Here is a 24,317-nt window from a genome sequence, read left to right as displayed (position 1 = left end):
AAGAAATATCTATTTAGGCCCATTGTCCATTTTTACATTGGGCTATTTATTTTTCTATTGTGGAATTATAAGAGTTCTTTATAGATTCTGGGCATAACACCCTTATCAGATGCACAGTTTGCAAATATTTTCCTACATTCTTTGAGTTATCTTTTTACTTTCTTGTTATCTTTACTTTCTTTCCTTTGAAGCATAAAAGCATTTTATTTTTATGAAGTCTAAGTTATCTGTTTTCACTTTAGTTGCTGTTCTTTAGGTACTAAGAAGCCTTGTTCTAACCCAGGATCACAAAGATTCACCCCTATGTTTTCTTCTAAGAGTTTTATTGTTTTGGCTCTTACATTTAGGTCTTTGATCTGTTTTGAGTTAATTTTTATATATGATATAAGGTTCCAACTCTATTCTTTGCATATGGGTGTCCAGTTGTCCCAGCACCATTTGTTGAAAAAACTATTTTTCCCCCCATTCAGTTGTCTTGGCATCCTTCTTAAAAATCAGTTGCCCTTAAAGGTACAGATTTATTTCTGGACTCTGAGGTCTGTTCCATTGATCTCTATGTCTGTCCTTATGCCAGCACTTTATGCCACACAGTTTTGATTGCTGTAGCTTTGTAGTAAGTTTTGAAGTTATAAAGTGTGAGTCCTTTGCTTTTGTTCTTTTTAAGTAGTATTTTGGCTCTTCTGCATCCCTTGAATTATTATATGAATTTTAAGATCAACCTGTCAATTTCATCAAAGAAGCCTACTGAGATTTTGATAGAGAATGCATTTAATTTGTAGTTCAATTTGGGGGCTTTACTTTGAAAAAGGAAAGTGGTCTTGAAGTGAGACAATATGGTATAGAAGAAAGAATGGATGAAGGAGTTGATATCTGATTTCTCGGCACTGATTTGTTTTGTGATCTTGGGCAAATTGAGTTGTCTTTGAGCCTCAGATTCCTCATCTGAAAACAGGCCTAAGGATGTTCACTTTAAAGGTGTTTTGAGGATTTAATGAGCTTATATGTGCAGTGTGTAAGGACAGTGCTTGGCACATAACCAAATGTCCATCCATTTCCTGGGGCTACTGGAACTTACCCAATTAATAGGAGGGAAAATACTAGGTTAGAAAAATGTGAAGACTGGGGAGACCTCAGTGATTAAATTAACACATTGAGATGTCATCATCTGTGACCTGTCTTTCCTTTACCCCTAGAATATTTTTCTCCTTATACCTTTGTCAAAATTGTATCCACCCTCATAGCCCAGTTGGAAGTAATCTCTTTTCTGAACATACCCAACACTTTTTCTTCTCCCACAGCATCTAATTCTGTTTGCCAGTTTTCTACAGATTTGAGTATGAATCTTGACCCTACTTCTAAATTGTAAGCCAATAGCAGCTGATTGTTAGCCCTACCATCCTTGGAATATCAGTGTGGCAGGGCTGGATAAAGCATGACTGCATTCATGTTTAGATACCACAGATCTGTGTGTGTGTACAGAGGGGGTCATTTCCCCACACTTTCCGCCCCCCCATCCTCCCCAAGTACACGCTCCCGACCTCACGCTCAGCAAGACTCTGCTAAATGTGAAATGTTGGAGGACAGAGGTGAATTGACTCTTGAAGACCACTCAAGGCTACAGAGGTTTCTTCTGCCTTCATCTTCTGCTCACTTCATCATACACGCCTGGCACAGCTGGCAGGCTGCCAACACCTCCAGCAGGGAAGAGTTGCTTTTAATTTTGCCAGTTGGACAGATGGAATGTAGTATCATGTCTTGATTTGTACTTCTTTCATTACTGCTGGCTTTGATTTTTTTTTTCATGTATTTATTAGCCATTTGTACTTCTTTTTTGATTACCCTTTCCAGCTGAAGTATTTCACCATTCAGATTTGAACTGGTATGGGATAGACTGGTGACTGGTAGGAGAAACAGTTCAAAGCTTGTCAGAGGCCGATAAGTCAGAAGTTCAGACTGGTACAATGTGGGGATGTGGGGTGTGTGTGAGGTGCCTGAGAGACCTAGAGATTCATTGCTGACTTTGTTCAGTGCCACTGTAAGGCATGATGGCATTTATGCCATGCAGCCCCTATTTCATGCAGATTTTAGCCTTGTAGCCTTCTGCATAGAGCTATGACTGAGATCTGTTTCTCTTAATTCTTTCATTTAAGCCTTCTTGCTGACTTCAGATGTTGGCGCCTCTGTCAAAACGTCTCTTATGTGTGCACAGGCTTCTGATCGCTTCCCTTGGAAAACAGAGTTGAACATTACACGCCCCTGTTGGGGTGAGAAACTGCTTTTTTGTGTCTGTTGCCAGTTGTCAGTTAATTACCTAAATGTTTGATGAAGGCTAGAAGCTGGGCTGGGACTGGAGACAGAAAGGAAGAGAAGATTCCATGTGCTCACTTGCTGCTGAGAGAGTTCCTGATGCCTGGAATGTGCTACTGGAGCAGGATGCTCAGAAAAAAGTTGCATTAGGCTCTGGTATTGAGTCCAGGGTAGGCTGAGAAGTAAGCACCTTGTCCTTGCTCAGAACCCAAGAGGAAGGCTTTGTGGATAGCTTCACAGAGCTGGAGATGTTTGGACAGAATGTGGGTAGACAAAAGATGACCATGCCCTAGGAGGAGGGGACAGCCAGGGCAAAAGGCCTGGTGCCACTAAAGAGCCTGACATGTGGGAAGTAGCAGGTGATTGAGATGACTGGGGCTCTAGGGTAATGGCAGGTGAGGATGAATGATGAGGATGAGAGGTAGGTCCTGGGTGGCTGAAGGAGGCCTTTGGGCCATCTACAGGTGATAGGGATATAAAGTTGGGACAGCATCAGTTAGAGTGCTCAGGAGAGGGAATCTGCTGCCCTCTGTAATGGGATTAAATCATCGAGGGATTAAGTGACGGGGCTGACTCTGGCCTGACTGGATGGTGTTGTCAGGAACTAAGATAGGGGGTATAAGTAACAAGTTCAGAATAGAACATGTTGAAATATTGAAATGGAAGAGTCAGCGGTATATGTGAGAAAGTGGGAATTTGAGAAATACTATGTATGGAGCAAGGAGAAGCTATAAGAGAGACAGAGGTTAGAGGAAATTTGTTCCAGGTCAGTTTCCTGAAAGCCTGAAGAGGCGGAGGTACTCCCTAAGAAGAAGACACTGGTGATACTGTCAAATGCCACAAAGAATTTGGGCAAGATCAGTGTTAAGAGTGGAATTGGTTTGGTAATGTAGCGTTCAGCTAATCTCATGGGCTTTAAGTTGAGATGAGCCTAGGTTTTTAATGCTGGTTCCAGCACTTAGTGTCTATAGGGTCTTAGAGATTACAGTTAACCTGAGTCTCAGCTTCTGCATCTATAAAATGGGAAGACGATAATAGTAGCCACTTTATAGGGTTGTTGTAAGTATCAGGTGATTTATTGCAGATCAGGTACTTGGCACAGATCCTGGCACGTTGCGAGCAGGCAACTGTTATAGTTATGGTAGATAAAAGTGGTAACAGTTCTTTACAAACTGTGGTAAGAGTTACATGTGAGTATGCATGAATGTCATGTCTCTTGTTCAGTCTCAGGTGTACGGGGGTGTGATATTATAGTAAGGAATGTATATTTAGTCTTTGTCCCTGTTCCTGGCACAAATCTCCTAAAATCCTTGGAATTCCCTGAGTATTGAGAACCATAAAGTTGTTTTTTGTTACATTGATGAGGTGACTTTTGGAAAGCACCTTTGGATGGGGCCTGGTTGCCATGGAAACCAACCCTGTGATTAGAGGGTTGGAACTTTCAGTCCCATCCCCCAACCTCTGGATAGGGGAGAGAAGCTGGAAATTGAGTTCAATAGCCATAGGTCAATGATTTAATCAATCAGGGCTATGTAATAAAGCCTCCATCAAAACCCAAAAGGCCAAAGTTTGGAGAGCTTCTGGGCTGGTGAACACATGGAGGTTCAGGAAAAGCTACATGCCTGGAGAGGGCATGGAAGCTTCACACCCTTTCCCTATACACTGCTCTATGCATCTCTTCCATCTGGCTGTTCCTGAGTTATATCCTTTTATAGTAAACCAGTAATCTAGTAAGTAAAATGTTTCTCTGAGTTCTGTGTGCCACTCTGGCAAATTAATCAAACCTGCAGAGGGATTTGTTAGAACCTCCAACGTATAACCAGTTGGTCAGAAGTACAGATGACAACCAGGACTTGTGATTGGTACATGAAGTTGAGGTGTGGAGGCAATCTTGTCAGACTTAGCCCTTAATCCATGGGATCTGTTGTTAATCTCCAGATAAATAGTGTCAGAATTGAGTTGAATTGTAGGACACCCAGCTGGTGTTGGAGCATTGCTTGGATGTGTGGCACCCAACCCCCCCAGACATACACACAGTGTAACTGTGAGTAGAATGCTTAGTGGGGGTGAGAGCTTTTGCTAGGGAGAAGGCATAAGCTGGGATCAGACCAGGAGTAGTGTGGTGTATGCTTGAGAGACACCTGGAGCAAGTTTTATGCAGGCAGGTTTCATCTGAGAGGTCTGAGAATACTTTGAGACTGAAGTGGTAGTATTAGGTGGGAGTTGGGTTTTGGGTTTTTTTAAGTGAGAGTTTGAAACATAAATCTAGACAAGGCTAGGGTAAGAGGCTCCAAAGAGTGAGCCTGGTAGGCAGACTGGGGCAGTGTGGACTCAAATGGTGGGTGCTTGCTTTATGGGGAACTGTGGCTCAGACACTTTGTAGGAACTCAGGAGCTGGTTCTACCCTGCAGTGCACAGGCATGAGAACTAGAGACTATCTATAGACATTGCGAGCTCACAGGCAGGGCTCTGCATGTTCCCTGGCTCTCCCTGGCCCAGGATCAAAACCTGGAGCGCTGAGCCAGTGGGTGGCAGGGTACATTCTGGGCAGCTTGGGATCATTGTTTGCAGATTGACTGATACTATGAAAATGCCCGCCAGACTGGGACTTCAGGTCAAGATGGTGTTCATGCTTTGAAAGCCCCTTGATTTAAAAAACATTACGACACCTAACTCTGAGAAATAAACAAGGGGTAGTGGAAGGGGAAGTGGGTGGGGGGTTGGGGTGACTGGGTGATGGGCACTGAGGGGGGCACTTGGCGGGATGAGCACTGGGTGTTATGCTATATGTTGGCAAATTGAACCCCCAAAAAATAAATAAATAAAAAACATTACAATGTTAGATTAAATATTTCAAGAAGAACTTAAGCATAGCCACATTCAACAGGAAACAATGCAGTTGAAGATGGCAATTGAGGTTATAGATTTGCTGGGCTATTGGGTATGGGAACAGGGCTTGAAATATGGTTGCCATGAGATGACAAGGACCAGAAGTTCTGGACTCATAATTAAGGGTTAGATTCTAGCTCATTGGGAGAAATTGAAGGGCTTACTGCCAGCTCTTCACAAGGAGCTAGAAGAAACTTCAAATACTGCTTGGAGATGCAGCATATTTTAGAGCTGAATGCCCAGGTGAAGGGAAGGAGCAGGGGAAGCTATACCAGAAGACCTCAACTATCCACTGCTGGCCCAGTGATTAGATCTGGATTATCCCCCAAGATACCTCAGCATAAGAAACCTGAGTAACTAAATCAGATCTGACTCTGGCCTAGGACTTTTTAAGGGAGGAAACTCCCAGACAAGAAGGGGTGAGAGGAGGAAGTGAGCTTACTAACCAAAGTTCTAAAGTACATGAAGGAAACTAATACTGAGAGAGACAGCCAGGAAGCTCAACAATCAGGAGAATTCACTCCCATTGAAAGTGCATAATAGAGCAATCTGAAAATGACTTTTAAATGAATATGTTTGAAATTATCAAACATGTCATGGTATGAAGAAAGGAATAACACCTAAAGAGCAGGAAATTATGAAACAAAATCAGGCAGGTAGAAATCAAGAACAGGTGTATGTGAAAATGAATGAATTAGACTCCGGAAATGAAAAATCAAGTAATTGGAATAAAAATACATTCAGGAGGCAAGATCAACTCTGGACTCAGTGTGTGCAAACAAACACCAGTGATTTGGGAAATATCACTGGGGAGTTCACTCCTTATGTTGCAAAGAGATAAAGAGATAGAAAATAGGAAAGAAAACTTAGGAGACATGGAGGACAAACTGAGAGTCTCCACTTGGGCTTCCAGAGATAGAGAATTGAAGGAATGGGAGAAAGCAGTTTTCAAAAAGATAAAATCTGAGAAGATTCTGAAATTTCAAAAAAGACACAGGCCCTCAGATAGGAAGCACATAGTAAATTCTGAACCGGAACATGCCCTAGCACAGTGCCTGGATTGGTTCCTTTCCCTCTCTCCTTCTCCTCCTCTGTCCACTTGTACTTCTTTTCTTTCTTCCTTTCTCTTTCTGAAAACAGTTACTGAACATCTGGTATGAGCTTGACACTGTGCTGAGCTTTGGACAAACGGAGATGACTATAGTACATTCCCCCTGACAATAGCTTAGAGTTTGGTAGTTAAGACAGATGTATAAACAATATATGCAATAAAGTTACAAGGACTGTGACAGAGATCTATATAGGACCTGGAAGGTACAAAAAGGAAGGAAAGGTATGTGTGGGTATGTAGAGGGGGAGGTTTGATAGACTAGGTGATCCTTTCATAGTGTCATGAAGGAGGACAAGCAAAGGAGAAGGAACAGCACAGACAGAGGGAAAGGAGGGACAAAATTACAGAGACCCATGCTCTTGCATTTGGGGAGCCTGTAGGCAGCTTCCTGTGGTTGGAAGGGTTGCATATATTTTTCCTGTTTTCACCCCATGTATTCTGAACTCCCCAAAGGTAGATTCTTTGGGGACAGTACTTTCCCAGAGCATATTCAGTAGGATCTGTGAACAGCTGACCTTAAAAAAGTGTCCTGCTGATTCATCTGCATAGATGCAGGGTTCTCTTGGTAGATGTTTTTTGTCACCAAATTTTAGGAGAGCAAAGACTCAATGCCTGTGTTATTCACAGTCAGACAGTTCTTAAACCCATTTCCCTTAGGGCACTTGCTCCAACAGTCCCAGGGAAGTGCTGATCTGGAGAGAGACTGATCTGTGCTTGCAAGTCCTTGGCTGATTCACTGGGAGAGTTTCTTAGCTTCTCTGTCCTTTCATCTGTCACTGAGGAATGACAATGCCTGCCACCTCTATGTTTCACAGATATGTTGTTATCAGGAACATTGGCAACACTCTTTGATATATAGAGATGAAAGATGCTGGATTAATTCAAAGCTTTATTTGTTGTTTTTCACTATTATTACTAGTTAAATTGCTGAACACACTTTTGACAGTCTTGTCAGAAGCTCTCCCATATGTCCTTTCCCGGGAAGAGTAAACATTGCCTTCAGAGGCTTGACTACTATTTTTTTTCTTTCTTGGCAGTGAAAAATGATTTCAAATCACAGTATTTAGGATGATGATATTTTTGATGTACTTTCTCTTCTTTCAAGCTCTTACTCTACTCTTTCTTCCTGTGTAAAAATGAAAGGGCAGAGAAAAATTCAGATGTTAGCCTTCTCTTGGCCTCCAGAGCCATCTAGGGGTCAGTGTGAGGTGGTTGTCATTTGATGGGTAATGAAGAGGGGTAGCTACTCAGAAGCAAAAAGACTTCTTGGATGTTTATTTTCTTGGTGGATGCTAGAAGGACTATACAGGGTTCTGGTCTACATGTCTGGCTGTTACTGTCCCCTGAGACACCACTGAACACAGATCTGCCTAAGTCACAAGGTTCTCAAGGGCTTTCATTTTGTGCAACTACTTTTGTCCTCTGGGTGGAAAAGAATTTTTTGAAGTTAAGGTTTCAGGGTCCTTCATCTCAGATCTCATCCAAGACCCAAAAGAAGCCCAAGCAAAGTATTCATATGTTTTTGTAAAATTCACAAAAGTAAGATATTTTAGCAACAGTTAGTTAAGAACCCAGATTCTTTCCGTTTAATTTCCTCTCCATCATGTTTCCCTTTGTGTCTAGGTGGTGCAGAGTGACCATGAACATCTTTGGGGTTCTGCTAAAGGAAAGTTGGCTTTAAATATGCCAGTTTGACTTCAGTTTGCAAAGATCACTGGGAACATATCAGTAAAGCAAGTAAGAGTTTACAGATTTTCAGTTTGGACCTATGTGAAGAATACCTTCCTTTGTCACCTTCATTTATTAAAGAACTATGAGAAAATTCAGTTGAAGATTAAGAGACCATGAAATGAAAGCAGTAAGATACATGATGAAATCAATACAAATTCTTCACTTCATGATGTCAGAATCACCATAAAAAATTTCAGATTCTATTAAAAGGAAAAAATCTATAAGAAAAAGAGATACATTTTGGAATTCATTGACATCTAGAGCTAGATATTTCTTATCAGTAGCTATGCTGGGCATTATAGAATGTTTAGCAGCATTCTGGCCTCTACCCACTAGGTATCTGTTCTACCTCCCCATTTGTGACAACCTAAAAGTCTGTAGACAAAACCACATGCACTCTGGGGGCAAAATAGCCCTTTCTGAGAACTGCTGACATAACACTGAAGGGGGTGGAAAAGAAAGGAGCTCAAGTACTTCTGGAAATTTGGGTTTTGACTTGATACAGTAAGGCTAAAGACAAAAAGAACTGCACACACACATACTTTTCCTACCGAGATATGGGTTAGCAATTGTGAAACTGCTTTCTGTATACACTGGGGTTGAACAAATAAGAAAATGTATTGTAGATAACGAGAGCCAGGTTTCTCACTGTAAAAGAAACAAGCTACAAATAAGGAAAGAGGAAAGTGTAGAATGAGTCTTATGGTCCTGGAGTGGACTCAGAGAATTAGTAGGAACTCTCAGTGTATATAAACACATACAGATAAATACAAAAATAAATACAGTTGTGTATGCACATATGGGCTAATATACATGCAGAAACATTCTTCTGTTCAATAAGAGGGCCTGAAAGCAGGAAATGAGAGCAATAAGCACATCTAGCACCCACATCTTGGTTTCTAAATACTATTCTTCATTAGAAGGAAAAGTGGCTGGTTCCAGGGCTGATGTAGAGAAAAGACAAGATGATCCTGGAGCATCTTGTGGTGACAGAAAGTAAGGAAGTTCTTAAAAAAGAGGAGGGAAGCATGTTGATGGGCACAAGAATCAATCTGAAATAACTCTTCATGGTTAAAACTAGAAGAATTTGAGCAACAAAGTCAATTAGGACAGTATTGGATTATATTGGATTATAACTCAAAGAATAAGTAGACCTGAGTCCATGCTCATATGAAAAGTAACTGCTAAATGAATAAATTTGGTAGAAGGGATATATGAAAGAATTCCATTTAATAAATGTCAAAGGTATGAGAGAAATAGAAAATCATCATTAAAACCTTGGTATTACCTGAATAATAGTCATTAAGCAAGCTCCACTAATGGATAATAAAATTAGAAGATGAAAGTTTAAGGAGAACCAGGATTTTTGCATAATCTTAAAGATCTCTCCTCCAAATATTTATTTAATAAAAATTGGGAAATAGTAACTTTTGAGTAGAGAAGCCTGGGGATGCCACTTTTACCAAGTGATCGATGTTAATCCCAGCAGTAAGAAAAGCAATGTCCTGTCCCCCTGACATGACACACTGGGGCATATCTGTTCTGTGGAATTCTTTCCAGTAATGCATAAGCTCAATTTAATCATGAGTAAATACCAGAAAATTCAAACTGAGGGGCCTTCTGGAGGGCTCTTCGAGAAGATCAAGATCATGAAAGAAGGAAGGTTGAGGAACTGCCGCAGACCGGAGGAGATTACAGGGACACAAAAACTAAATGCAGTGTGGACTAATCTTGGAACAGAGAAAGGACTTAAGTGGGAAAACTAGTGAAATCCAAGTAAAGTCTGTAGTTTTGTTCATAGGATTGTACCAATGTTAACATCTCACATTTGATGATGGTGCTATAGCTACATAAAATGTTAAAATGAGGGGAAGCTGGGTGAACTCTTTGTACTACTTTTTACATTTCTTCTGTGAGTCTAAAATTATCTCAAAATTAAGAAAAATTTCAATTAACCACACCAGAGGAAAGACTGAATTATCTTTCTAATTTTTAGATAGGAAATACTATAAAATAATTGCTACATGAAGTGGAATTGCAGAATATGCTGTCAAAAATGTAGGAAAAAATAGTATTATTGAGGTATATAGCGCAGTTAAGTAAGAAAAATTTTGTTTTATTTGTCAACTTCTTGTAGTTGTAATTTATTTTATATAAATGTTTATTTTTGTACTTAAGTTTGTGTTCTTATAATCAGAGGCAGGCGCAGAGGGGGTGACTATTATACAAGTTGGTTTCCAGTCTCCTTCTTTCTGTCTCTCCTGGCCTGTTGGCTGTGCAAGAGACTGCTTTCTCCACAGGTTTGCCTCATTCCCCTCTACATAATTGTGAGGTTAACAACCTTCCTGCTCCCTCCGCCTCTAATTTTAACACACTCATGGTATGTCTGCAAAACACACCCAATGGTTAAATAAAGTTTTCAGAATCCTGCTGACCTAAGACTCGACTCCTAAATTTTCTAGCTGTCTATCCAGTTGCAATTTAAATCTCTTTTCTGTGTTTTATTATCATTGGAACTTCATTATTTGGGGTCTCCAATGATGAGAAAATATATATGCTTTTTCTTTTATTTTTTAGGTCATTATTTTCTCTCCTAAAAAAAAATTCTGTCTTTGAAATGGAAGAAAAATAATTCTAAGATATTCTAACCCTAACCATGACCATTATAAATATTTTGATATATCTCCTTCTTGTTTTTTTCTTATGCATGGGGATGTGAATATGTATATTTTAAAACATAATGGTACTAATGCTGTATGTACCATTTCTTTCCTGCTAACAGCACAATGTAAATATTTTCTTACAATGTTTTGTCTAGTCTTTATATACATCATATTAGTGACAAAACACTCTTCTGTTGAATGACTATTTTAATTGACTTAACCATTCCTGGATCATCGGATGTAGTAATGTACTTTATTAATGAAATATGTGCATGCATATGTGCACTCCTATGTGTGTCTGTGTGACTTTTATAAGATGAACTAGGGCTGTTAGAAAACCTCAGCTAGGTATAAGCAATTTAGGGAAGGGCAGGGTCTTTCCTAGGTCCCTGGAGTCATCCCTTGGAAGTTATGAAAAGTAGGGCAGACAATATCAATAGAAAGACGGGTTTTGGTTCTAAGAAGGGTCTGGAGTTCAAATTTTTGGTTGAGCTAAATGGTTTTTCTACCTTCAGGATGAGTGCCTAAGAGGATGTTTATTAAGCACCAGGAGAAATGAAAATTAATGCAAATGTCTATTAGCCACTAAAGCCCAAGGAAGGGCAGAATGAGACATTGCAGCAGAGAGGAAATGCAATCCATAATAATGGAGCAAACAGCATGTGTGGAGACTTCCAATGAAGACAGAGACTTGCAATGTAATTAAATCAAGTCCTTGGACAGCTGAGAAGCAGGGCTGTTAATGTGCTGAAGCCCACTCTGCAGCAGAGGAGGCTGAGGACGCATTAGAGATTAGAGCCTTAGCTTCCATTGTCTGTGGAAGCCCCACCAATTCTGTAGTATAGTATCACAAAGAATGATTGTGCTGATGAGTAACATGAGTGATACGAGGGCTCAGATTCTGTAGATTTGCCTCAGGTAATTTGCCTAAGGAATGCAGATGGTATTTTTATTTTATTTTATTTTATTTTATTTTATTTTATTTTATTTTATTTTATTATTTTATTTTATTTTATTTTCAGATGGTCTTTTATGTATTTGCAGAAATCAACAATATTCTACCAAGGGAGGGGGCTATTCAGTTAATACAACTTTGGACAGTCTGCCCCTAAACAGTCCTTATACTTTAAAGGATATTGGTGACATTCAAAAGTTCAGAAGTGCTTGGCATGGAAAGAAGGATAGGAACTTAAGACACGTCAGCCCAGGAACTCTGTAAAAGCCAGCTAAGTGCTTTGAAGCAAGCTGGCATTAGAGATAGTCAACAACTACTAGAGGAACCCCAAGGATTATAGGGGTTGCCACTCAGCTCAGAAAAGGGCTTTTTATCAGAAGCCCCAGCTCTTGCCATATATGCCATTTTGATGCCTGTGATTTCCCACAGATGTTTCTAAACAAAGCAAAAATGCTATTCTACACATGTCCATAGACCTTGTCAAACAGAGAGTCAGGATTCTCTCAGGGGCCTGCTTAACTGCTCAATGGAGAAAGGAAAATGAAAGAGGAGAAATTGTTCTTTTGGTGCAGAATGAGTGGGCTGAGGTGATTCCCTGCACCATGTTGGCATCTGACAGGATGAGAGTTATTTCTAAGCCAAATGTAGAGAGGATGTCATTGCGTTTTTGAAAGTGACTGTTTTTTTTCACCCAGTGGAGGCAAAATCATTATGTGGATTTATTTCCAATAAGGCAATGGTTTTCAGAAGGGAAAGATAATAAATTCTAGTGACAAAAATCAGTAAACAGCTTTGGATTCTGTTTCCTGTCACTCCTAGGATGATGGCCCATACTTTGGTACTAAGGCTTGCTAAAAAACAAAAATTCACCTTAGTAAATGTGAAGAGTCATGATCCCATCTGGCAGATAGAATGGAGCTCTGAGGACCTGTACAAAATAGATAACTTTTATCGGCAGGAGGTGGCAGGGCAATGAAGTTATTCTAGCAAAGAGTGGATTGTTTTAGGCAAGGTCACCTACCTTTAGGGTATGGCAAGGGTCTATCTATTGGATTATGTCACTGATGTTGACTGGGAAATCCAAACTGACCTGTTAAGATTCCGTTCCTGGGAGAGGCTGAAACCACAGTTAGTTTAGGTATTAAGTCTCAGATGACATGGGCTTAGCACAAGTGATTCCATTTTGGGACTGCTGTCTCTTTTTTTAACAGGCTTTTTGTGATCTGGGCATTTTCCAGCTTCATTTTCCATCACGTTTCTGCCAAGGTTATGCTACAGCTGACCTTGTGGTTTCTAGAACATATTAGGCTCTGTCAGTCCTCTAGGTCTTGAAATGTTGATGAAATGGATGCTTTTCTCTGTCAAATGCACTTTGCCTTGGGAATCTTCCATGCATCCTGTGAGACCCAACTTGACATTTTTCCTCTCAGGGAATCCTTCTATCAGACCAGACGCCAAAAGGAAACAGATAATGTACTCACATTAGGGTGCTTTCAGGAGGGTTTAGTAAAGTTACCAATAGAAGGTACTATTCGCAGAAGAATGGACAGGGTCTCAGCATCCCTAAGTCCAAAGGGTGAGAAAAGAGAGGAATTACCAGAATCCAAACTGAGAAGGACAGAGTTGTGCATAAAAGGCTATCTTGAGAAAAAACAGGCCCATTTGATCAAATAAATACTCTTGAGTGCCCACTCTTCCTCCAATCTCCTATTGGAGCTCCCCTGTTGGAGCTATACCCAACCAGAAGCCAGAGGCATAGGAGTCTTGTTGAGAGCCAAATGGATCAGCCTAGGGGCAGAGAACAGGGCAGGTAGAAAAGGAAAGAGAGTGGATCTGAAGGAGAAATAGAAAATATTCATCTCAGTCCACCCCTTTTGTCCCTCAGAATCCATTGCTTTTCTTTGTGTGCAAAGTTCATATTCTTTAAATAGCAAATGCAAAAATTTCAGCAATTCAGTTTTACTCATAAGGGAAACCTAACTCACTAATCTCTACTGATGTTCTTTATATGAAGTACTTGGGGGAGTAGGAGGAGAAACTAAATCATTAAGTAACATAAAACATAGCTATTGTAGTCCTTAATTCTATAGCTAATCTTGAGGCCCCTGTTGATAATTAAAGCTGTTTTCTCTTACCACCAATTCCGTATGCCAGACCCTTTGCCAGACCCATAGGTTGTATGGGATTCTTTCTCTTTATTGCTAAGGATTCTGAAATCTTTATTCCTGTAAGGTCAGAAGTCTTATTTGTCTTGATTTTATTGTGTCTTGTTGATCAAGGCCACTGGGAGGGGAAGTAGAGAAAGGAACTCTAGTAAATATTTTGGATTTCAAACTTAATGCTTGTTTTTATTGAGTATCAGCAGTCCATTTTCCACCCAGCAATTGGGATCATGCATATGCATACCAGCCATTGGAATAACTCCTTTAAATTCCTTTTTGTTCGATAGTATGAGAAGCCCAAAATGGTTAGGGGAAATCTCAGTTTTCAATTTATTGGAACCATGACTAACAAACTCAAAAACCCAGTGTTCTGAGCCCAAAATTATTGGACTGGGAAGCAAAAATTCTCTAAGTGACTTATGGGGAATAATAAGAGAGCCACTTACATTTCCACTACTAGTTTCTTGAACCCTGTATTCCAAGAGGGAGAGGTGAAACCCTATAAAGGCCGCTAGTTGGGATGCCTGGGTGGCTCAGTGGTTGAGCTTCTGCCTTCGATTTAGGGTGTGATCCTGGATCCCTGGATCGAGTCCCATATCGGGCTCTCTGTGGGAAGCCTGCTTCTCTCCCTCTGCCTGTCTCTCTCTCTCTGTCTCTCATAAATCAATCAATCAATCAATTGTAAAAAAATTAGAAAGACTGCTGGTTTAGGGTGTGTTTTGCATCCTGCAGGAAAGTAGCCTAATTTTGGACAGTCTGCCTCCTAAACAGTCCTTATATTTTGAAGGATGTTGGTGTTTCTCCAGCTGGTATTTAACTAAAACCTTTCATGAAGTGTTTCTCCAGCTGGTACTTAACTAAAACCTTAAGCTATCCCATTGTTTTATCAAGCCACCTGCATCTGAGTATAGGTACAATTCATTCCTCAGTGTGAGCCCTTGTCTGACTCTCCTTTATTATTAAATGTGTCCCCCTGGTTGGAAAGAACATTGTATGAAGTACCACAGTCTTGAATAAGATATTCTGTAAGTTTATCAATAGTGGCTTTAGCAGGCACAGTTTGAGTACAAATGGCAAATACATACCTGAAATGTGTATCTAATTCTGTGAATATAAAGCATTAATCATTCCATGGCAAGTAGTCAACCTGCCACCTGGTATCTGACTGGTCCCCACAGGAACTGGTGCCACTCCGCAATGGTCTCTGATAGCATGTTGGACACTTAATATTGGAAGTAATCAGATCAGCCTTGATGAAAGTAAGACTATGCTGCTCAAAATACACATAGTCTAAATCCTTGAAAATTTAGCCACTTTGTACTTGAACAGTTATTGTACCCCTTGAACAGATATCAGATGACTGGAGAAAGGGACTGCTTGATATCCACTGGGTTGATCATCTTGTCTACCTTACAGTTGAGAGCTGCCTCTACTATGGATGTCTCTAGTGGGCATTTAAATGGACCGGTGTCTTCACATTCCTTACCTATTCTGAGAAATTTGTCCTCTTACTTCTTTTTCAGTCTTTCTGCCCATACTTCCCTAATTTCATCAGCCAGCTTACTTGGTAGAACTTCAGGCTGTTTTTCCTTCTACATGTTATTCTTTTTTTTTTTTTTTTAAACATGTTACTTTGTTCTTAACTTTGGCATATGGATAGATTTCAGGGAGCTCATGAACTTGGATAGGAAATAATTACATCCAAACATCTAACTGAAATTTAGAATTTCAATTATGAATAGTAGTTAACAACCTACATTAGTGTCAATAGTACCTGTGATTCTGTCATGAATAGAAATCTTTATAGTAAAAAAAAAAAAAGAAGAAATCTTTATAGTATAGTTGTTTGTGGATACCTTGAAATATCATCTGTGCCTTACTACTTTGAAAATACAGTGGTTTCTTATGTTTCTAGAAGAAACATGGTTTCAGTCATCCTACATATATATTATCTATCTATCTATCTATCTATCTATCTATCTATCTATCTATCTATGGAAGGGTACACTTTGGTAATCCAGATACCTATGATGCTTTTCACTATTTCCTGTCTACAGTTGGTAAATTTCTGAAAATAGTTTAGTGGCTTTCAGTGTTTCTAAGGGTTTGAAAAACTGTATGGATTGTTCAATAAGAATTCTTAATTCTGTGTAGAGTATTTCCAAGTTTGGATTTGCCAAATAAAAAGAAAAGCCATATACACTAGACAAAAATGGGCTGCTTTGTGGACTGGAGCAGAAGGAAAAAGCTGATAGCAACACTCTTGTTAAATGATGACATCTGATCTAGAGTAGTTGATTTAAAAAAAATTCATTCTGAAGTCTGTCACTTAGAATTGGCAATTTTGCCATTCTCCCTCAGTATATGGCTACATGTAAACAAAGATTTTTCTTTTCCTTTTTTTTTAAAGTAGGCTCTATGCCCAAATGTGGGGCTTGAACTCACAACCTTGAGATCAACATTTTTCACTGTAGCCAGATCCTTGCTTTTGGTCCCTGTGTGCATGCTGATGCATTTTTAAGAATTCTTATTTTTGTGAGTCCCTCTTGGAAACTACAAAACCCTTTAGTATTTTAGAAATGATAAAAAGTTTTTTTTTCCTCAAACAAAACTTTGCCTAGAAATAAAAGCTTCAGACTGCACAGATGGTGCTTCTACAATACTTGATGATGCATCTGCTTTTGGTATATAGTGAAACTGGAAGCTCCTTACATTTGTGTCACTTATTTCTTTTCATACAGACATGTATTTACATTATGTTTAGATTCCTTCAACAATTCTGAAAGTTTGGTAAATGCCATAAAGTCATTAGCCTTATCAGGAGCAGGTCTCCAAATCATAGTATTTACTTTGTCAAGAAATGGGGGTAGAATCTGAGGAGCTTTTCTACTGCATGGAGGTCCTTTGGAAAGAGAACCTCCTAGCTACTGCTAACAAACTAAGAGCAGAATTTTACCTTTCTTAAGGAAAAAGGAAATCTACTTTGAACCTTTCTGAAAGAAAGGATTTTATCCATGAATTGACTTACCATGTAGATATTTTAAGCCATGTGAATAAGATGATAAATCTTTCAATTCAGGTTCTTGAAGTTACCTTTATGGATGCTACTGAAAAATTAAAAAACTTTCTTGCGTTAGGTACTGATAGGGAAGAAAAAATTAGAAGCCAACATCCTTACAAAATTTCAATTGCTAGAGGAGTTGCTTTTCCAAGATAGAGTTGAGATACAAAATTCTGTCAATTTTGAAAAGATAAATCAGAAGACACATAGAAACTCTTCAAAAGTTTTTCAAAATTTATCTCTATCTTGATGGCACTAAAGTTGAATTATGGACTCACAGTGCCTCTCTCTCTGATATAAACTATGTTGAAGATGTAGACTGAGTGAGCCAAAGAACATGTTGGTTTTAGGACAAAAGACTCACTGCAATTGGAGTTTAAAACAGCCTAACAAAATGTTTGATGTTCCTTAAGGAAATCCCATCTTGATCTTATGAAGTGAGCTATGGAAACTTTAATTCTGCTTGTAACATTGTATCTTTGTGAATAAGAATTTTTAACATTTGTAATCATTAGAACAAAATGTCAAAATTATTTGGATGTCCAACTTTGTGTGTGTGTGTGTTGCCAGTCAATGATCACTCCAGAGGTTAATGTTATTTTACATGCTAAACAATGGGAGACCTTACATTACATGTCTTTTTTTTTTTTTTTTTTGTTTTAGAGAGAAAAGGGGAAGAGGCAGAGGGAGAGGAAGAGAACCTTAAGCAGTCTCTGCCCTGAGCATGGAGGTTGGCACAGGGCTCAGTCTCGCAACCCTGACATCATGACCTGAGCAGAAATCGAGAGTCTGACAATTTACTGTACCGCCTAGGCATCCCAATGTTAAACTTATTTTTTTCTTTTAGGTTAAACTTATTTTTTAAAAAACATGTAATATGGGGCACCTGGGTGGCCCAGTCAATTGTGTCCAACTCTGGATTTCTGCTCAGATTGTGATCTCAGGGTCATGAGACTGACCTGGAGTTTGCTTAAGATTCTCTCTTCCTTTGCTCTGCCCCTCCTCTTCCAAATAAATAAATCTTAAAAAAAAGTAAAAAGTAAATTTAATCTCAACTTGCCTATATTATGCTATCTTGGTATTTAATGTAATAAAAAGTATATGTATTGCTATATTAGAAGTACATAACTGCATATATACATAAATTCATGACATATATAATGAAACACACACATATTTCAATATGATTGGCTTTCTGCATAGTCTTCTGTGTTTTATTTTACGCATTTAAAACTATTAATCTGGACAGGTTACCTCTCTTTACCTCACCAGATCCACAAGAGGACCAGGGGACATAAAAAAGCTAAGAAGCTCTGTTCTGAATGCAGCATCAACTGAAGTTGTCCCCACTAAGAAGGAGCTAGTCAGGGAATAAATAGCTACTGAATTCCACCTCCCTTGATCCTTTGCTGAAGTTCCTTACTCTCTGAGCCCCCCCAGAAGCCAGGTTAAGGGAGACTTCTAGTATATTCATAGAAGGCACCCTAAAAGGACAGGCGACAGAGTAGAGGGGTGGGAAGGATGAATCTGGAGCAAACAGTGCAAGATACCTGGAGACTTTCTCTTCTTTTCCTCCCATAGCTGTGTCACTGAGCCACATACTTTATGCTTCTGTCACATTAATGGTATTTTAATGACTTCATTTCAGTTCTGCTCAGAAAATATTTTTGAGTATCTACTAGAATCCAGGATTCATATATTATCTTGCTTAATACTTGAAAAGTGGCTATTAGCATTTCCATTTTACAGATCAAACAAGCTTGGTCACACAGTTAAGAAATGATAGGACTCACTGCAGGACCTTTTAACACTTGCCTACAACATCTTTCCTTCTAATCAATTCATGCAGGTCGGGAGATGGAAGACTCTGTACTATAGGAGAGAGGTAAAACAGGTCTGGGAACATTTGTACACAAGTATGTTAGTTGTTGCTAGAAGCAATAGGCTTGTGCAACTTTATGTTTGGACTGTAGGCTATCATAAAGAATAGAAGTTCAAGTTTAAACACTTACAGTGAATACTCTGGGCCTATAAATAACATAAGACCTATTTACGGGGAAATTTGCCAGAATAAGCTTAGCAGTTTTTCTTCTTTATGCAGGCTTAAAGTTTTCTCCTATGTCTATATCCCCTTGTGTGTTCCCATGAAAGTTGCATTCACATGAAATATGTATTACTTAGGCTTTTTTTTTTTTTTTTTAAAGTTACCACTGCCCTAATTTAGCACCTCACAGTTGTCCTTGTCTTTTGCAATAGCCTCCTGGCCTATTGCCCTGCCTCTCATTTCTTCTTCTTCAATAGAATGACTGAAAAGTAGGATGTAGGAGTTAAAATCCTATTCTAAATCCTTGCAATTTAATTGATATATATATATATATATATATATATATATACATACATACATACACATATGTATGTATTTAATTTTTAAAATTCAATTTAATTAACATATACTGCATTATTAGTTTCAAGAGTAGAATTTAGTGATTCATCAGTTGCATATAACACCCAGTGCTCTTTACTTCAAGTACCTTCCGTAACGCCCATCACCTAATTACCCCATCCCAAAGTTCTGTCCTGTTCCTCCATGCTGTGTCTCTGTTTCTCTCTTGGCTGGTCAGACCCATTTTAATTGGAGGGCTGACCAAGCCTAGTGAGTTCAAATATCACAATGATTTGATTCCTAAATCTTTATATTCATCTCTTTCTTAGTTTCAGACTCATTGCCTACTGCATGTCACCACATAGATAGATGGGTCAGCATGATCAAAAAGAACTCTTCTTGTTCCCCTTAGAATTTGCTTCTGAACTTCTCAACAAATGGTGCTAGAAAAATTGGGTAACAAGTGATGCTAGAAAAATTGGGTATACGTAGATAAATAAATGACCCTGTACCTCATGCCATATACAGAAATATACTCAAAATAGATCATAGACCTAAAATATAAAACCTAATGTTTGAAACTTCTAGAATAGAATGTAGGATTTAAAATTTTGAAACCTTGGACAAGGCAATGATTTCTTAGCCAAGACACAAAAAGCTCTAACTATAAAAAATTTTTTTGATACATTGGACTTCATCAAAATTAAGTACTTTTTGAAAGCATCATTAAAATTATGGAAAGACACATCACAGACTGGGAGAAAATATTTCCAAATAATGTATGTGATAAAGGACATATTCAAAATAAGAATTCTTGCAACTTATTAGTAAAACAAACAACCCAATGAAAAATGGACAATTTGAATAGACATTTTACAAAAGATACAATCTTATAAATACATGAAAAGTTGCTCAACATCATTATTCATTGGAGACATGCAAATGAAAACCACAATAAGATTCCACTACACAGGTAGTGATTCTAAAATCATTTAGAATGGCTTAAATGAAAATTAATATCAATATCAAAAGCTGGTGAAGATGGAGTGCAGTTGGAACTCTTAGATTGCTGGTGAGAATGAAAGACGTATAGGCATGGTAGAAAATTTTGGCAGTTTCTTAAGACGCTAAATAAATACTTCTTATACAACTGAGAAATTCTTGGTCTTTAATCATGAGAAATGAAAACAAATGTACGCATAATAACTAGTACTTGATTGTTTATAACAGCTTTATTCGTAATAGCCACAAACTGGAAACAACCCAAATGTCCTCAGTCAGTGAATGGATGAACAACTTATTACATACAATGACATGCTACTCATGATGTAAAGGAGCAAACTACTGAGACAACGAGATGAATAAATCTCAAAAGTATTGTGTTAAGTGGGAAAAGGCCACACAAAAGACTACATACTATATGATTCAATTTATGTGGAATTCTGCAAAGGCAAAAAAATCTGAAGAATCAGATCAGTGGTTAGCAGATCTAGGATAAAGAGAAGGGAGCCACTTCAAAGAGACTCAAAGAGTACTTTATAGGATGATGGAAATACTGTGTATCTCAGTACTGAAGGAAGTTACATGGCTATATGTGCTTGTTAAACCTCAGACCTACATACCTGAGATAAGATGGTAGCAGCAGGAGGACAGGACTGCAGTGTTGGTGGCCAAGGCAGCAGTGCTGGTGGTGGTCCCATATGCAGGAGAGGCAAGGGCCACAGCAACTTGCTGGACAAGTGGAAGATTGATGACAAGTCTGTAAATATTGATAAATGGGATGGATCAGCTGTGAAGGATTCTTTGGATGATTCTGCCAAAAAGGTACTTCTGGAAGAGTTCAAGTATGTACTTTGGTATGATTTACAGTCACTTCACTATCATACCATCTCCTGTTTCTTTGCCATAGTGGCTTTGATTTGGGGTATATGCACCCCCTTCCATGATATAAGCCTGTTTTGGCTTTGTGTGTCATATCCTATTTTGAGATGATGGCGATCATGACCATTTATATTCATAGAAGGAAAAGAGTAACTTTCTTATGTCCCACAGGAAACACTCTGAAGTTGTTGTTAAATCCTATAGGAATGGATCCTGAGGATATTTGGCAACTGTCCTCAAGTCTCAAAAGGTTCAGTGATAAATTTGCTCTGAAGCTGACTCTCATGAGTAGAAGAACAAAGCAGCAGCAGAGAGTTTGAATACCCCAAGTCCATTGCTAAGTTTTTTGACCACAGTGTGACACTGGTCATGGATGCATAGGAGCCTGAAGTATCCAGTCTCTATGACATTCTTGCCACAGAAAGAAAAATAAAATAGCCAATTCTAAAAGCAGCCATCTTTCTGCTGGATCGTGCTGAATTTCAAGGTGAAGGAGAAGGAAACAGATAACCTAAAATGGATAAAGTAAAATATGTTAAAATGACCCTGTCTTGTCCTGAAGTTTTATTCCATTCTGAACGGGACTTTCGAGTTCAGATATGGGAAGTTGTAGCTCTGATATCTAACTTTAGCCTCCTTGATCTGCTGCTTGGTGTCGTTTTGATTTGCTTTTCCAGAAAAGCATTTTTTAAACAGCCATACAGACTTCCTCCTTCATACCTAGCAGTACTTTATATCGAATAGCTTTGTGCCATGCAGCATTTAAAGACTCAATTTTTAAAACTGTTAACCTGTTGCTGACTTTCTTGTGTTAATTCCTGTTTCAACAGCTATTTCCCTTGTTTTGGAATACAACTTCTTGTGTATGACAGCTTTCCTTCACACATCATTTTTGTGAGTGTGTATATATCTGACTTGGGGAGAATTAGGGAAAAAAACACAGATTTTTAATTTGTTCAAAAAGACTTCCTGCCTGTTACGTTTTGTGCTCTTAATCAATTAAAGGATCCACGGGCACTTTTAATTTTATACTGTCTATGTATTCTACTAGTATATCCCTGTTGATATGTTCATGCCCTTTATTAACTGCCATTTTCTAAAATTTTTTTAAATAAAAGAAGATATGAAAAAAAAGAACTACATACTTAAAATTGATTAATTAAAAAATATTCCCTCCAAATGACTTCTCTTTCAGTGCTCTCTACCTCAGGAATTGGTTTCCACCTTCCAGTGAGGTCCCCAACCTGATACCTGTGTGATAGTCTATTTTTCTGTTCCACCTCGCCAAAACAAGCAATGGCAAAGTCAAACAAATTGTTCTTCCTCTAAAACTCCTGAATCTCCCTTCAGCTCTGCATCCCCACTGTTTCTCTTTTGTTCACCCCATTATCCTTCCTTGCCTGAATTATTGTGACAGCCCTGATAGGGCTCTCTGACACTGGCACTATGCTTTCCACTGCTGCTGAGTGGAGCTAGCAGAAAGGCACCCTTCCTCATGGCATTCTCCTGCTTAGAAATGTTCAGTATTTCCTATTCATTGCATATAGGATTTATATCACCTTTTATTCACATCTGGCCCTTGTATATTCTTTTATTCTTATTTACCATCACCCTCCCATATACACCCTATGGAATTTTACCTCATAGTACTTGCTCAGTTTGCATGACGAATCTATGGTTTCCAGTGTGAGTTAAGCAAAAGCCCTGTACTGTATCAGAAATTCCCTTACTCCACTGTTCACCTTACAGACTCAATTCAAGCATGCCATCACTCTGGAAAGTCTTCCCTGAAATCTCTATTTGGGCAACACGCCCTTCTGTGCATTTCCATGGCACCCCATGCATGCCTTGAACATGGAACTTGCCGAATTATATATTGAAAGGCTGAGCTTATTGAATGCAAGTATGTAATTTTTCATTCACTTATGCCAAGAACTCAGCAGAATTCCTATTTTATAGTTGCACCAGTTTTAGATTCCCTGGTGTTGATATTCCCTCTATCACCCTCTCAGTGAGGCTCTCAGGACCTCACTCCCTGCCTTTGCCGCTCAGCAATGCTATTCTTCTAAGCAACTCCCAAGCCTTTTCCTACATCTAGGCCCACATGAATTTTCTCTGACCCAAATTATTTCAGGCCAGTGGTCCATAAATTATGGACTGAAGCTATTCCAGAGTTCCTTGAAGGGGATTATTAGAGAAATAAACAGAATATTTTAATAGCGAAGAATAGGAAGGTGGTGAACACTTGGATTCCACTCCAAATATAGAGTAGTTTTTAATCTGCTAGTCTGATCAACCCCAAATGTTAGCTTGAAAGGTAACATATAAAGGGATCCATTTTCAACATTTATTGCCTGTGAACAACCTCTTTTAATGTTATTAGGGATTATGTGCCCTCATGAAGGAGAGAAGTAAAGCAAAGAATGTGTGTGCATATGTCTTCAGGAAATGCTAACTGAGGAGCCTGCAAGTTAACTTCCCAGCTTTCTCTTCCAGAGTCAACTCACTTCTCCCCTAATAGGCAAAAGGCTCTGACTCCTGAGGAAATGCATGTGTAAGTAGGTGACTTTGATTCAAGGCAAGAACAGGGCTTCGTCCTGGATAAAGGTCGATTGGGAAGATAAATGCTCCCTCTGTGTCCATACTTCACACCAGTGAATAGAGTGATAGTCAACCTGTTTATTTTCTAGCAAAGGGGACACGGCCATGTGACACGTGAAGAAAGAGCCTGCATTTACCTCCCAGATATTTGACCCTGTCCTTCTGAGAGCTACCGGGCATATTTCAAGTCTAAATCCACAGGAGAGCATTTCCAGAGCACATGGCCGAGCATTCAGATAGAGATGAGGAAACAACCTGAACAGAGCTGCATTAAGGAAATCCAATTCCATGACCTTCATCTGTGTCAGGTACAACACCTGCATCTCATGTCATTTTTTGGTAATGGGACTTGACTGTCATTTTTCTTTTAATTTTTCTTCTCACCATCCTGCCTAGTCATTTCTATCAAGTTCCTACCTTAGGAGTTCCTCTAGGAAGCACACAATTAATCTTTTATAGACCTATTCACCTAGGTTTGAAGGTAGTTTGTTTACAGCATTGTCATTCCCATGAACCCAGAATCCCCCTGGAGTGTGTGTGTGTTGAGCCAGGGTCCTAGCTAAAAGGAACGAT

The 24,317-nt window shown here is 39.0% G+C and overlaps 1 pseudogene; it reads left to right on the top strand.

The window, feature by feature from the left end:
* The first annotated feature begins 20,894 nt into the window (after positions 1–20,894).
* On the top strand, positions 20,895–21,599 carry LOC144302866 (signal peptidase complex subunit 2 pseudogene; annotated as a pseudogene).
* The last annotated feature ends 2,718 nt before the right edge of the window (positions 21,600–24,317 follow it).

Source organism: Canis aureus, chromosome 32 (assembly GCF_053574225.1).
Source record: "Canis aureus isolate CA01 chromosome 32, VMU_Caureus_v.1.0, whole genome shotgun sequence".
NCBI lineage: Eukaryota > Metazoa > Chordata > Mammalia > Carnivora > Canidae > Canis > Canis aureus.
The sequence above is the reverse complement of the archived record's forward strand: the minus strand, read 5'-3'. Positions and strand labels throughout refer to the sequence as shown.